This window comes from Podarcis vaucheri (assembly GCF_965113315.1).
Source record: "Podarcis vaucheri genome assembly, chromosome: 3".
In the NCBI taxonomy this organism is placed as follows: domain Eukaryota; kingdom Metazoa; phylum Chordata; class Lepidosauria; order Squamata; family Lacertidae; genus Podarcis; species Podarcis vaucheri.
This window is the reverse complement of record NC_138761.1, coordinates 76,399,919-76,414,733: the sequence shown is the minus strand read 5'-3', so window position 1 is coordinate 76,414,733 and position 14,815 is coordinate 76,399,919.

Below are 14,815 nucleotides of genomic sequence, written 5' to 3'. Positions count from 1 at the left end.
CCATGGACTGCAAGAAGATCAAACACATCCATCTTAAGGAAGTTAGCCCTGAGTGCTCACTGGAAGGACAGATCGTGAAGCTGAGACTCCAATACTTTGGCCACCTCATGAGAAGAGAAGAGAAGACTCCCTGGAAAAGACCCTGATGTTGGGAAAGATGGAGGGCACAAGGAAAAGGGGACGACAGAGAATGAGATGGTTGGACAGTGTTCTCGAAGCTACCAGCATGAGTTTGACCAAACTGCGGGAGGCAGTGGAAGACAGGAGTGCCTGGCGTGCTCTGGTCCATGGGGTCACAAAGAGTCGGACACGACTAAACGACTAAACAACAACAACAAATTTTAATATATTTTTTAAAGATGTCGGGCTTAAATTGCAGAGCAGATAGTAGTTCATGTTGCCTCTTCCTTATCTTTTTCACTTTCACATTAGGGCTGTACTATACCTGGTAAATATTCATAAACTTGGTTAGTGGTATAGAAAGTACCTACATTTTCCTGGTTTGCAGTTAAACCTACAGCCTGTAATGTATTTATAAGGGCAAGTGGTACACTGGGGATGAACTGTGGCCTTTCACTAAGAGGATGACATCTATTGTAATAAGGGTTTAATACCCAACTGATTTAAACATGACATTATAAAAAAGATTTGGCAGTTGTTAAAATTTTGTTAACATATTCATGAAAGAGAATGTGTGAATTATTATTCCTTTTAAACAAAAAAAGGTTACCTTAGTCCCATGTGGCTCATGGAGTCCCTTTAACATTGTGTAAAATATAATTGACGATTTGTACTGTAAAAGAATTTAGTATAACGGGTTTATAGTGATGAAGCTTGATCTCCTGAACTGAAATTTCTTATTCAAATTCCAGCCTTGGTTATGTGTACTGGAATCTTACATTAATCATCAATGTCTTTGAAGTTAGGTGTTCTCTGATAATCAATATTGTCTGACACTATCAAATTTTGCCAAGACAGATCACTACAGTAACTCCCCCAAACTACAACATGGTAGTTTAAAATCTATTTTCTCCCCATGTCAAGCCTGCTGTGGAATATATTGGCAGGTAAAATATCAGACTCAATCATGTATATAGGCTTTTCTACTATACATTTTGCCTCAGGCTTTGTTTGAGAGATTCAAATACCCATAAGCAGTGGTTTTTTTCTTTAAAAATGTTTAGGGGTTCTCTCATTTTGACTCAAGAAAATCTCCATTTTATAGTTCAAATCAGGAAAAATAAATACAGTAAATGGACAAAAGTACAAAGATTCACAAAATGTTTAGGGGTATGTGTCCCCCTGGGTCCCCCCAGAAAAAGGCACTGCCCGTTAGGCAACTACATAAAAATAGATCTATTCTGAAGGGATGTTTGTGTGGTTTGAATTGGCCTGCAAATTGACCACTTAAAGGATCTTGCTGTCACTTCCAGTTTGCTGATTTGTTCTGACCGCATACCTTCAAGTGGCTCATTGTCAAAGAATCATTAACATCCATTGATCTTCAATGCTCCACAGCAAATTTGGGGAGTGTGTAAGGGGCGGAATAGGAGAGGGTGAATCTTTCTGTAAATGGTGCCTTTTATACTGGCATATGGACAAGGATAAATGTTACCCTTAATGGGTAATTAATCATAACTGGAATCAATATACGGTAAATTATGGCTAATTTAGGGTGCTTCCAGATAGCTGTTGGTTACAGGATCAGTACTCCTCATGCATGCATATTTTTTACATTGCCCACATGATGTTTTTGGTATTAAAATGCCAGCTTCTATCCCCTTCCCTGCTTTAATTTGGACTCACCCTTTCAGTGAAAAATCTATAAATTACAAAATAAAAATAAGGAATCCATTGTCAATGACCTGTTTGTGATAGCTAAATAACCCATGTACTATATTAAGCCTCCATTTGGAAGTACCCTTAAATGTCATGGCTTTCAATGAGACTTAGTCATGACTCAATTTAGCTAGATCAGAAGTCCTGTGTCTTTAGGAGAATCATCTTATTTCTTTTATAGTCCTTTAAAATGTACTTTAAGATGCCATTTTGTTCTTCTGTCCACTCAGTAAAGAAAGACAGCAGAAAAAGAAATCAGTCTTTAAATTTTAAAACTTAAAACTGTTTTAATTATTTGATTAGTTCAGAGGCTTCTACCTTCAACTCTGACTGGCAACATGAACAAGATTGACAATTGTGTTTTCGTAACTGTGGCTGTGTGGGATGAATATCTTCTTCGGAATGATTATGATGGATGGCAATAAGAGGCAATGAGAAAGTTGGTTACCTGGCACTTTTGTTCCTTGCTGTTTAATCTACCACTCATAGAAGGTTCAGCTTAGCCTGAAATGACATGATTGACAAAGGTAATCAAAAAAAGATAAAAATGCATTTGTTCATTTTCAACATTCAAGAAGCAAGTGAGACAAACTGCCTAGGAATGAGATGATTGGTAGTGAATAGAAATTGTTCTTCCAAAGGCAATTGGAATTATTTTGGCAACAAGCAGCTTTGATATGTAACTATTGTGGAAACCAAATTTGATATCATAGTGTTCCAATTTTTTTTATTATTATTATATATACTTTCTGAATCCAAATTAAACTAAGATTTAAAGAGGCTTTGTTCTAATAATATTTGTGATAAATAAAAAAAGGCATCCATTATGTGCTCTCCCTTTTATGAGTTATGGAACACTTTACTCATGTTTCTTTCCTGTGGGATGATCATAGAGTTCTGGTTCTTCCTAGTTATCAGAGGAGACCAGAAAGTTCCAGGGAGGAGGGTGAAAGAGTGGCTTCTTGTTACTTCCTATGAGGAGTGAAATTTCTGCTCCACCCATGGTATGACTACTGCCACCCCCTTCCCCTCCTGCCACCTTCTCCTTCCCCGTCTTCTGCAGCCCACTAGCATACCTTCAGAGCTCCTTGGTTCATTGACCAGTAGGGACTTGAGGCACATGCAGTAGGTGTGAGCTTGGTCCCCTCAAGGTTGCAGGTGATGCTGCTCAGAGTCTGGTTGACAACATGACCATGCACTCCACATCAGATACATCACCAAGCATTGCAGCCCATGTTCATGTGTTCCAGTGACCACATTGGAAACACATTCATGGCTGCCCCATATACCTGATGCAGCCTCTTTCATTACCAAAATAGAATACCTGAGGCAAGTGCTTAACCTTACCTCATTCTGCCTGGGCCAACTTAACCTGTGTGCATAACTGCCCGATCCTCGCTCCCAATGAGTCTTTCACCTCCTAAGGTGCTGTGAGTATGTCCTTGGTATGGTGCCCCAGACACTCAGACAAGTCCTCTGCCAGGATCAAATCCAATCTGAACCACACAGTGATGGTCTGGATCTGGGTGGTAAACAGAAGCACAGTCTTGAAATCCCCAGAGTCCTCCTGGTTTTCTTGCCTCACCACCTCATAGCATTCCCAGAACTGTCTCATAATGTCCGTACTCTGAAAGTTCATGTCACACTCCTGACAGTCTATGAAATGGACCACTGATCTGAATTCTGAAGGCTACAGCTGCCTAGAATTGAGCTGCTGGTGGACCACCACCCATCCCTCCTGCGGGGGAGAGAGGCAGTCCATGGCTTCTTGAACTTCAGCTGGATGACTGTGGGTACCAACAGTCTGCACCTGAAACGAGGGCCTTCCTTTCCTAAACCTGCCCTCATCCCCATATCTCTCACTCTTATTATGGTGACTCCTACTAGCCCCTTCCTCCACTCTGACCTCCTGTTCACACTCCCCTCTATTTTCCCTCTCTGCTTCCTGCACAGAATCCACCACTTAGACTTAGGAGCATTCCTTTTGACCAAAGTTGGTTGAAGCATTTAACTTTGGCTGCTGCTTTCATTCCTGGAACCCCTGGCTTCTCAGTCTGTTGTTGCTCTTGCTCCTTCCCATGCTACCTCCCTAGGTGAGCCTGCAGCTACCACCACCACCTTGGCTCCATCTCTTCGCTAGGCATGTGATTTCTCCCTGTTCCCTCAGGTGATCTCCCCTGCAGGGAGGCAAAAAGCTCCAGGGAGGTATTTGGAAACAGCCCCCCTGTACTCACAATCTCCAACTCCCCTTCCCAGAGTAGTGGTTCCCCCACTTCCCTCTTCCTCCTAGGCCTGTACTGCCACCACCTCTTTTGGCCCCTCCTTGGCCTCTTCTGCCACTGCTTCTTCTTGTTTATCTTCCCAGGAGACTTTGCTGGCCACTTCACACATCAGGCTTCCCTCCTTCTTCTCCTCACCATCATCCCCTTCCTCCCTCCCTCCCTCCCTCCAGCCTGACTGTTCCCTGGGAGAGGGGACAGTTCTCAAGATTCTTAGGAGGGAAAGTGTGTTGGTTGTGTTTTAAATGTATGGTATGGAGCTGCCCTCATACTGCATGTAGAAGGTAAGCTTTTAGGACTCGTCTCCAAACTAGGAAACGCTGAAGACGCCACAAAGGAAATGTTGAGGTGAGAATCAGTAGGCAAAGTCCAGGATACATTCTAAGAACTCTGACTTGCTCTTTGTGTATTTGTTACCCTGAGCAGTGGCATCACACGCTGGATGATTGAGAACACACGGCACAACAATACAAATGCATGCAGGCAGGCAGATAGGAATATTTTTTTCCTTGCTGCCTGACATTTCATTCCTTGGTTAAGGCAGCACCATGGCGACAATCAGCATGTAGCAGAATGTAATGGAAATGAAGAACTGTGGGCAGATTATGCTGACAGAAAGAAGCCTCTTTCATTGCACCATAAAGTGATACTCTGTCAAGCAAACCTGTGCCAGCGCATTTGAGCTCTCCCTGCTGGAGCCAAGACAATCCATTGAAAAGTCAGAGATGTCCTAACGTTCCATTGTTGCAGAGCTACACTGACATCCCTGTGAGAAACAACATCTTTCCAATGGTCTGTTAGAGTGAAAAGGTATATGGATTCTATAAGGACAGGATGGCACACCAGGACTCCTTATTAAATATGCTCATATGTTTCCTCAAATGTAAATGACATTATGGGAAGCTCAATGAGGGCATACTGTATGTAACAGTTGAGGAGCGAGCAACTTTAAGTCAGTAAGTCTACTTATTACTATTTAAATAAAACTTCTTGGGGTTCATTTCTTATCAGTCTACAGACACTTTAGAAATAATTTCGAGCTCTGCATTCAATCAGTAGTGGTCAGCAGGGTGGTACAAGTGGCACTGCTCACATGACTTTCCAACACCAAATGTCACTGCCAGTAACTGAGAGGGGAGGCATGGGGAGCTCAGTGCCACGTGGGAACAGCAGGGGAGCCAATCTGTGCCAACTCTACCCGCTAGTTTTATCATGTAAGCCCAGAATATAATGCTCCTTTTCATGCTAGTGCCGTGAAATGACAATGAATGCCCAAATTACAATGTGTGTTCTTGTTGAATTTGGAGTCTTGTCCTCTTGAAATTGATACTGTACACACAACCCAAAAGGCCATTGCTATTGATACAGTCATTAATTCACATTAAGGTTAAGTCTGCAATGTCCTTATATATTTCCTCCTAAATCCTGGCCTACTGGTGCAACTGGATTGTGGCTAGAGCTGTTAATGTCTGACAATTCATGATCACTTTCTCCATATTGGTTGGCAGGACTTCTCTTTCTCCATTAAGACCCCTGAATCTGTCAAGGTAACATTATAAACCATTGCACTCTAGTGCTTCGAAATGGAGTTGAAATTCCCTTACAGTGTCCCCCGCTTCATTAGTGATAAGAGCTAGTTCTCAATGAGCAGCTTTCAAGCCTCATGGAAAATATATAGCAATTGAACTTTCCCCAAACATAATATTAATCCTAGGATGCAAAAAGGCCAAGCTGGTGGGCTGGGATAAAGAGGAAGCAAATATGGTCTGGGAACACAGATATGCTGAAAAACTGCAGCTTGAGCAGTTGCTGCTCAGTCACTACAATATGAGTCTCTCATCCAATCTGGTTTTGGGCTTCGAACAGTCAAAACTGGTTCTCAGCCAGTAGTAGCAAAGTAATATTCCAAATGTTATTAAGCTTATAAAGGGGGGATATGGAGCCAGCTTGCTGGCTTGAAGGATGGGTCTGGCCATGACAGCTGCTCAGGAAATGTCAGCATGCCCCCTGATTAGTTGCCAAGCAAGCCTAGCTGGAAAGACAAAGAGAAGATGGGGAGTTATTCCTTTGGTTGCTTCCAGATGACCTATTTATTGAGCATTCGTCCTGAGTGGTTTGTGCAAAGTTTGTGGTGAAGTTCTGCAACATCCACTGTACACTGAGCATTCATTCTGATTTGATGGTGGGGAGGTTATACAACATTGCATCAAGCATTTTCCAGTTTCCAGTGCCTTTCTCCATTAATTTTACTGAATAAAGTCAGAAAGAGGGAGAGAGAGAGTTGTGGGTTCATTGTGCAAGAGCACAAAAACCACTTTAATTAAGCAATCTGAATCTGCCATTGAATTCCCCCAGTAAAATAGTCTGGAAGTGGCCTTTGTGCCCCTGCATTGTCCTTTGTTTCACTTATCTCCTTTTCTCTCCCCGACCACTCACCCCAAAAAGACAACAAAGGCATGTCAGTATAAAAAGCTACTGCAGGTTAGCAAAGAGTGTCTTATGGCAGCCCTGCAGTATAATTCACACTGAATAATGGAGGTCAGCCTCTGAGTGATTTACAACAACATATAATATTAACCAGATGTATTAGCTCTACACACACACCACATGCAGGTTGAGGATTGGGGTGAAGCTGAGAGAGTAGCTTACGAATTGGCAATGTTATTCAGTATTTTTATTCACACATTGTAAATTGGGCTGAATGAAGCTTAAGCTTCCGGGACCCAAATCCCAGGGGGGCCCCAGAAGTGACTTTAGTCAACCTTGCTTAACCTTTTTGCATTTAGCAGAGCCAATCTGAGTCACACTACTCAAACTGATTAATTTTTTGTTGTATATATTTCAACGATCTCAAAGTTTGAGACTCAGTAGCACATAATGACCCCATTGAAGGAGATAACAGTGGTTTACTCAGACCTCATTGCTGGTGGTGAAGGAGCCCAAATAGCACTTCAAGATTCAGGGCTCCTCAGAATGTAGGTCTGCCACTGGCTGAGACAACAACCCGATAGTGTGGTTTGTACGCCTCTTTTACAGAAATGTGTGTGTGTGCTGAGAGAGAGGAGCTTCCAGAAGCCCTGCAATATAGTCCACTGTGAATTGCAGGTCAGAGTTGGTGCTATGGGTGGTTTGGATTCCCTATCAAAAATCTCTCATACATCTTTTGTTGCAGCAAAGCTTTAATCTACTCAATATGTCCCTTCATTTCCCAGATGAAATCCAGCACATTTGCATGCAGATGCCTCATGCTCCATTGACTTGCATGCAGACTGGCTTCACTTCTAAATGTTTAATAGCAAATACAACCAACAAAATAAATTTTGCACATGAAGGAGCATCCAAGTTAGAGCAGAGAGGCCTGCCTTTGATGCTAGCTTTTGGGGTTTTTTTGTTTTGTTCAGGTAACACATATGCACCAGGGGATTCACTGCAACATTTTGTGAGACCCCTAACCATACACACATTGGGAATTATTATTAAAGCTCTTCAGTTGAGGATCTTCTGTGGCTGCTTCGGAAGTCTTGAGAACAGACAATCAGCTGTCACAGAGGCTACAGCCCTTCCCCTTTCCATTTCATCACAGTCAAACCCTAAAAACAGTGGTGCCTCGCAAGACGAAATTAATTCGTTCCGCGAGTCTTTTCGTCTTGCGATGTTTTTCGTCTTGCGAAGCACGGTCCGTCGCAACTGCACCTCTTCAAGCGGCTTTAAGAAAAAAGCGAACAAACTCGCAAGACTTTCGTCTTGCGAAGCAAGCCCATAGGGAAATTCGTCTAGCGAAGCAACGCAAAAACCGAAAAACCCTTTAGTCTAGCAAGTTTTTCGTCTTGCGAGGCATTCGTCTTGCGGGGCACCACTGTATACCCACTCACCTCTCACTCTTGGGGTGCCAATTTGCTTATGGATTCAGCTCTGGGTATTCCTACTAGGTGTTCCTTTCCGTGGCTACAGTTTCCTGAGCAAACTTTTCATTTATCAAGCAATTCCCACAAGTAAGCCAATGCCATTAACCTTGTCTGCAGAACTTTGTCAAGAATACCTTCCAACAAAAAAAAACCCCACGTCATTGTCATTTCATTAGAAAATTTGCACTTTGGTTCAGAAACCATTCTTATGTGAATCCACTTTTAATCTTCAAGGATGTGTCATCCCCCATCATAACCTTTGATTTCTCGGTTGAAGCTAAAATAATTTCCTTTGCAAAATCCTGACATCTGAAGCCCTTGCCGTGACATTAATTTAGTTTCTGAACACTTATGATTAATTTATATATGAAGATATTTCTTTCTTTGAGAAAATCCACAAGGATGCTCAGAATACATCTGCATATCCTAGCCAAATGGATTATTTCGCCTCTTGTCTTCAAATGTTTTGGGAATCTTTTCTTAGATAGATATCGATATACAGGTTTGCTGATCCCTATACAGTAGTGGGAAATGGAACACACACGTCCACGGAATTCTGTGGGTTGTATCCAGACTTTGCTCCTAATGGCAAGGGGAGGGGAGGCAACTTTTGCCAATTCCCCTCCCTTTGCAACCCCCAGTATTACTTCTCACATTTTTCCAGAGTATTGTGGGAGCCTCCAGTGTGGCAGGCAGTGCTGGGGTCTACCAGCAGCATCATACTGGCTTCGCCTGTAGTATCCTCTGAGATCAAAATCTGTCTGTGGATGCAAGCCGCCCTTCTGCCCATGGAAGGCAAAATCTAGATCTCACCATATGATTCTTCTGATGCCACTACTGCAGCTGAAATTCATATGAATGCAGTGGGACTTGCTTCTGAGAAGACATGTTAGAATTGTATCGCCAATGTCTTTCAAAAACCTGGGACAAAACCGAGGGGTAGATTTCTCTTGTACTTGGTGGAATGTGAAAGTCTTTGTCCCATTGCCATTATTTTCCATGGAGAAGAACTTGGTGGTAGTTATCTGACTGCTAGCATTACATTGATTATAGAATATTTTAAATCAGAACCCATGTGATTACTCCTAGGCTCAAAATATTTAAATTATGAAATAATTTTATTTGTTTGCTTCTGTGTGGTGGTAGAATCCGCCAAGTTCACGATCCTCTCATGGGTCAAAGAACTGGGGGGAATAAATGTGCACTTTTTAAAAAGTACAGATAATTCCAATGCAAACAGTTATTTGATATATAAAATGAACACATAAATGAACACATATAAATTGATATCTTCATGGTAAATGTGGTATGCCATCTATACGTTAGCAACTGCTTGGATTATATTCACACTGAGAACAATCAAAGTATGTGGTTAAAGATCACCCTCAACCCACATTAAGTTGCTTTGCAGCAGATTAAATGAAACTAATAAATATGCAAATTATGATATTATTATGTAAATTGCACCATTCAAATGCTCTGTTAGGGAAGAGCCATATAAACAATTTCAATTAAAAATTACAGTTGCCTGAGCATTGTAGTTTGTAAGCAGGAATTACTTGACAGCACACAAAATGTTGGGAAATTATTATTTCTTCATTACGTGCCACTTCACACAGTCTTCACCAGTTGAGTCAATCAGTAGATGCTATTCGAAAAACCTCCAGACTGCATTTCCCAACTGCATTTCCTTTTGTTCTGTTCCTAAGAGAAAATTACCTACAATGAATTAAAGTGAAGATGAACATTTTACTATTGTTTTCCTGCCTCTCACTTTTGGAAGCATTCTTCTTGCACCATTTTGGAAACAATCCTGAGATTTCAGCTTTGGAGAATGGGCATATCTTTAGCCCTGTTTAAAAAACAAGGATGGTACTGTGTGAAGGGCACAGCAGGGACAAGCATTCTAACTCCTCCCCCTCTGACCCTGTTTTGGTTTTCTGGGAAATCCCGGACATGCCTTCTTTTGAGGGGCCAACATGCCCATCCAGGGGCTTTTGGGGGGATTTGTTTGTTTGTTTGTTTATGGCTCAGGCTTGGGTGTGGGCTGCTCTGCATACACAGCCACTGCCAGCCCAGCTTAGGCTAGCCGTGGCTCAGGTTGTCCTCTTTTTTTGCTCTTCAAGATGTGGCAACCCTAGCAGAGGGGATTCATAAACTTTGCAGGATAAAATCATTTTTAGTAGGTGTGTACTAATAATGAGATTGTTTGATCATATAAATCATGAGCAACCACCAAAGAGATACAAAGTCTGAGGGATCCGCATCACTCCTCGAGGTCACTTTTTCAGAGATGGACATAAACATGGCTTTTTTGAACCATGAGTCCAAAGGGTAGCAAGATACAGTGGTACCTCGCAAGACGAATGCCTCGCAAGACAAAAAAACTCGCTAGACGAAAGGTTTTTCCGTTTTCGATTTGCCTCGCAAGACGAATTTCACCTATGGGCTTGCTTCGCAAGACGAAAACGTCTCGCGACTTTGTTTCCTTTGTCTAAAAACAAAGACATGTTTTGTTTATAAAGTTAATTTATTTTCCCTTCAATTTTTGAACTGCTCTTTACAGTATGTGTGACTTTAAAGAGCAGTTAATAAACTGTTGTTGTACCAAATTTGGCTTTGTTTGGACTTTTTTTGACCATAGGAACGCATTAATTGATTTTCCATGCATTCCTATGGGATTTCGTGATTCGCAAGACGAAAAATTCGTTAGACAACAAAACTTGCGGAACGAATTAATTTCGTCTTGCGGGGCACCACTGTACATCCTTCTATCCTTGAGAAATCACTAAATAAGTAGGGACCAGCTGCTATAAAACTGTTTATTTTATTTTATTTTGACAAAGTAATAATCATAAATAAATAAAAATAAAAATGTGCACCCTACCACTGAGACCATTCCATTGTGACTATCCAACCTCCCAAAATTCCAACACCTCTTGTGATGGTTTGACCCCTTTCCACTTTAACAGTACAAACGCCCTCCATATCTCCTCAAAATCATTTATCCTACATTTCTTACCTTAATGGCACGTGTCAATTTATCATTAATAGCTATAAAATTGTTTTAACATTACATTAATAAGACTGGCATTGGCACCATCAAAAATAGATAAAAGACACAACTTAGGATGCAATGTGATACTAATATCTGTTACATCCTGCTTCCAAAACTTGTGTACATAGTTAAATCCTCACTAGAAAAATGTATTCTACTAGAAAATGTATTCCGAAGACATATAAACCTACTGTAAACTTGTGTAGGAAAGACTTGTGTAGCAGATGTAAAAAAAATAATAATACTTATATTAATTATAATACTTATATTAGAATTCTTTCAGCAAATCAGATCATTTTTTACCACACCAATGTTGATTAGGTAAGATTACAGATAGAAAGTTTATTTACAAGTGCACAAAGACTAATATCAGTAACTTTCAATGGGAAACCTGAGTTGCTTTTTCCAGCTGCTATTAACCATGAATATTAGGAAGCTTGCCCAACCTCCATTTAGACAAAGGTGCTGATACTGTTTGTAGAAAGCATAATGAACTTTAAAGTCTGGAGATCGTTCATGGCCACTTAAACTTTTGACTGCACTTGGAGACTTCAGGATCATCAATATGTTTTTAGGAAGCAAGGAAGGATTGATGAACAAGGAGCAATTGTAAATGGAGAAACGTAATCAGTAATGTGAATGGTATTACATAGTAAAGGTAATCAGCACTTTGTACTGAAATGAGAAAGTGTTGACCAAAGCTACGGGAACTAGATTTTACTTAAGAAAGGAAAGGGCAAAAGAGACAAAAGAAATGAGACGGGAAAATTTCAAAGTACAGGGAGCATCAGACTTATCTGATACAGTATAAAATCTATTTAAAATAAGGGTTTTTTTAAATATAAAAATTGAAGAACAATTGATCACCCCAGCAAAATCTATTCCAAAAATAAAAATAAAAAAAAGATCTTCCCCTCTACATTGTTGGTTCTAAGACTTATATATGTACCAGAAGTAAAGGCAAAATCCAAGACCTATTGTCATTAATGCTAAAACAATCTAATTTAGGGCATTATTTACCTTTTAAAAATTCAATAAATGCAATTAGAAAAGAAAAGAGTGCACCTCCTTGCTTTAAATATTTAACACAATCCATTAGGAGGTAACTTTATTGAGTGCCTTGTACAAAAGACAGTTGATAGGTAATGAATAAGCAAACAAATGACCATTACACACACTTTCATTTGGATGATAAGCAAATGGACTTCTTCAGGATCACCTTGAAAACATTTCCCAAATGATTCGTTTCAATCTGGTCTGCAGCTTGGATTTGCCCATAAAAGTTGGAATTGCTTTGATGTCTGACCAATATATTTGAAGAAGTGAAGGGGAAATGCTACCTTCTTCTTTCTTCTTGACCTCTCACGCCATTCACCATAATATGATTCTCCAAAAGGCATCCAGTAAGAATTGAGGGATAAAGTTATATGTTTCCCAAAGGGTGGTCATATTTTGAAGAGCAAAAAAGAGGGCACATTTGCCACCTTCTACTTTTAAATATGGATCACTATGATGACATGAAAAAAGGACATGTCCTGGAAAAAGAGAGCATATGGCAACCCAACAAAGTGTTAAAAAAAGTGAGCAGCTTAGCTGGATCTGATCACTGCTTCATCTGAGCATCTGTTAGATTTAGAGGTGGGGCTACACCTGGGTATTCTTCCAGCGCACCACACATATGGTTACTATGTACCATAAGGAACTGAGAATTGCAGGGCACTCATGCCATCATTGACAAGCAGTGACAACATTGGTAGACACCATAGGAATTGTTACCTTCCTTCTCATAATGTTGGATCCTTTTAAGAATATCGGTGTTGGAAACCCCCTGATGATGGTGAATATTCATTCCCCACTCCTTGGAAAGGGAATGGATTTGCCCCACCCCATGAACAGAGGATGCTTGCAAGGCTTCCCTCCAGAAAGGATGTGAGGGATGAGACTTCACTGGCTAGCCTAACGAATTAAAAGGGGCTTAGCATAACTCTTTATACAGACAGTGATGTCCCCAACGCACCCTCTTTGGACCAGTATGACATCCTATACAGTTTGAGTGATGATAATGATTTGTTGTTCTTGTTGTTTAATTTCATTTGTATACCACTTTATATTTTAAAGAAGAAAATCTCAAAGCAGTTTACAACCTACATTAAATTATTAAATAAAACAATCCAGAATAAAGCATTACAGAAGAAAGTCAGATATAAAATATACATTCAAAGCAGCATAATTAACAAGAAACTAAAATATTATCATAAATATTTCAGAATGAAACATTACTAATGAGGTCAACTACAGATGAACATTTAATGCAGCAAAGTTTACAAAAAAAAAATATTAACATTTCTGAAGGAAACATTACTAAAGGAAGTCAAATATAAGATGCACATTTAAAACAGCACAATTAACAAGAAAATAAAATATCACTATTAGCACAGAATACATTTGCTACTGTTGCTGCCAGCGCTGCCAATGGTGGTCCATAGAGGTGGCAGCTGTAGAAACTCAAGCTCAATGACCTGAGTCCGCACTAAGAGACAGCCAGGGTTGGTTACAGGATCATGTTCTTTCATCTATTATAGTGGTACCTCAGGTTAAGAACTTAATTCGTTCTGGAGGTCCGCTCTTAACCTGAAACTGTTCTTAACCTGAGGTGCCACTTTAGCTAATGGGGCCTCCCACTGCCACCGTGCGATTTCTGTTCTCATCCTGAAGCAAAGTTCTTAACACCAGGTACTATTTCTGGGTTAGCGGAGTCTGTAAACCTGAAGCGTCTGTAACCCGAGGTACCACTGTACACAGAGCTCTTTACATTTTAGGTTCAGTGATATTTTATTCAACTAATTGTCTCTTTGGGGGGGTCATGTAGTATGGGCATGGAGACTAGCACAAGTAGACTTGGAAAACTTTCGTAGGCACTTTTTCAGTGACCAACCTACCTCCCATTGATGCTCAGCTCATGAGGAATTGTGTTGGTGTTCCCCCAACTGTTCCAACTGTTATTTTCACCTCTCAAAATTATTAACATAATGATAACATGCTTCTCGTCTTTATCATTACTAAATTCAAGCACATTATATTGGACAATTTCCACTGGAACAGAAGAATTTCTGGTGCACACCGTGGCACCCATAACATGGCCACCAGTATGCTTGGCTTTAAAAGAGGATTGGACAAATTCATGTAACGTTAGCAAGAGATTGTATGATATTACATTTTACAGTTTTGAAAAATGGCATTGGAGGGACTGATTTCTTCATGTCATGGATAAATTGTTCGTTATCTTACTGGTCTTGGGCAACAACAGGACTTTCTCCTGTGTTTTTCCATCTCTTGTGTCAAAGAATGGATTTCCACTTCATAACTGGGACCCTTCGCACCCTAATGTATGAGACCGAGTTACTACAAGCAGACTGGTGGCAAGGTAGTTCTTCTGGATGACATGCTTCCCATGTATATGTTGTGGAAACCGAAAGGTCAGTTTTTTTATCTTCTCTCTGTTGCAAAAGTTCATTACCACACAAAGTGATTGAGGCAGCCTGGCCAAATGAAAAGAAAATGTAGACCAGCAGTCTTCATTTTCCGTAAGACATTTCAAACTTCCATTGAAATCAAATGGAATGCACCATCACAAAAAGACATAGTGGTAAATGATTCCTTCTGAAGTTAAGCTGCAGGTGGAAGGCAAGATCCATGCTGGGAATCTGAGGCTTGGGATGGGAAACTATAGGTTA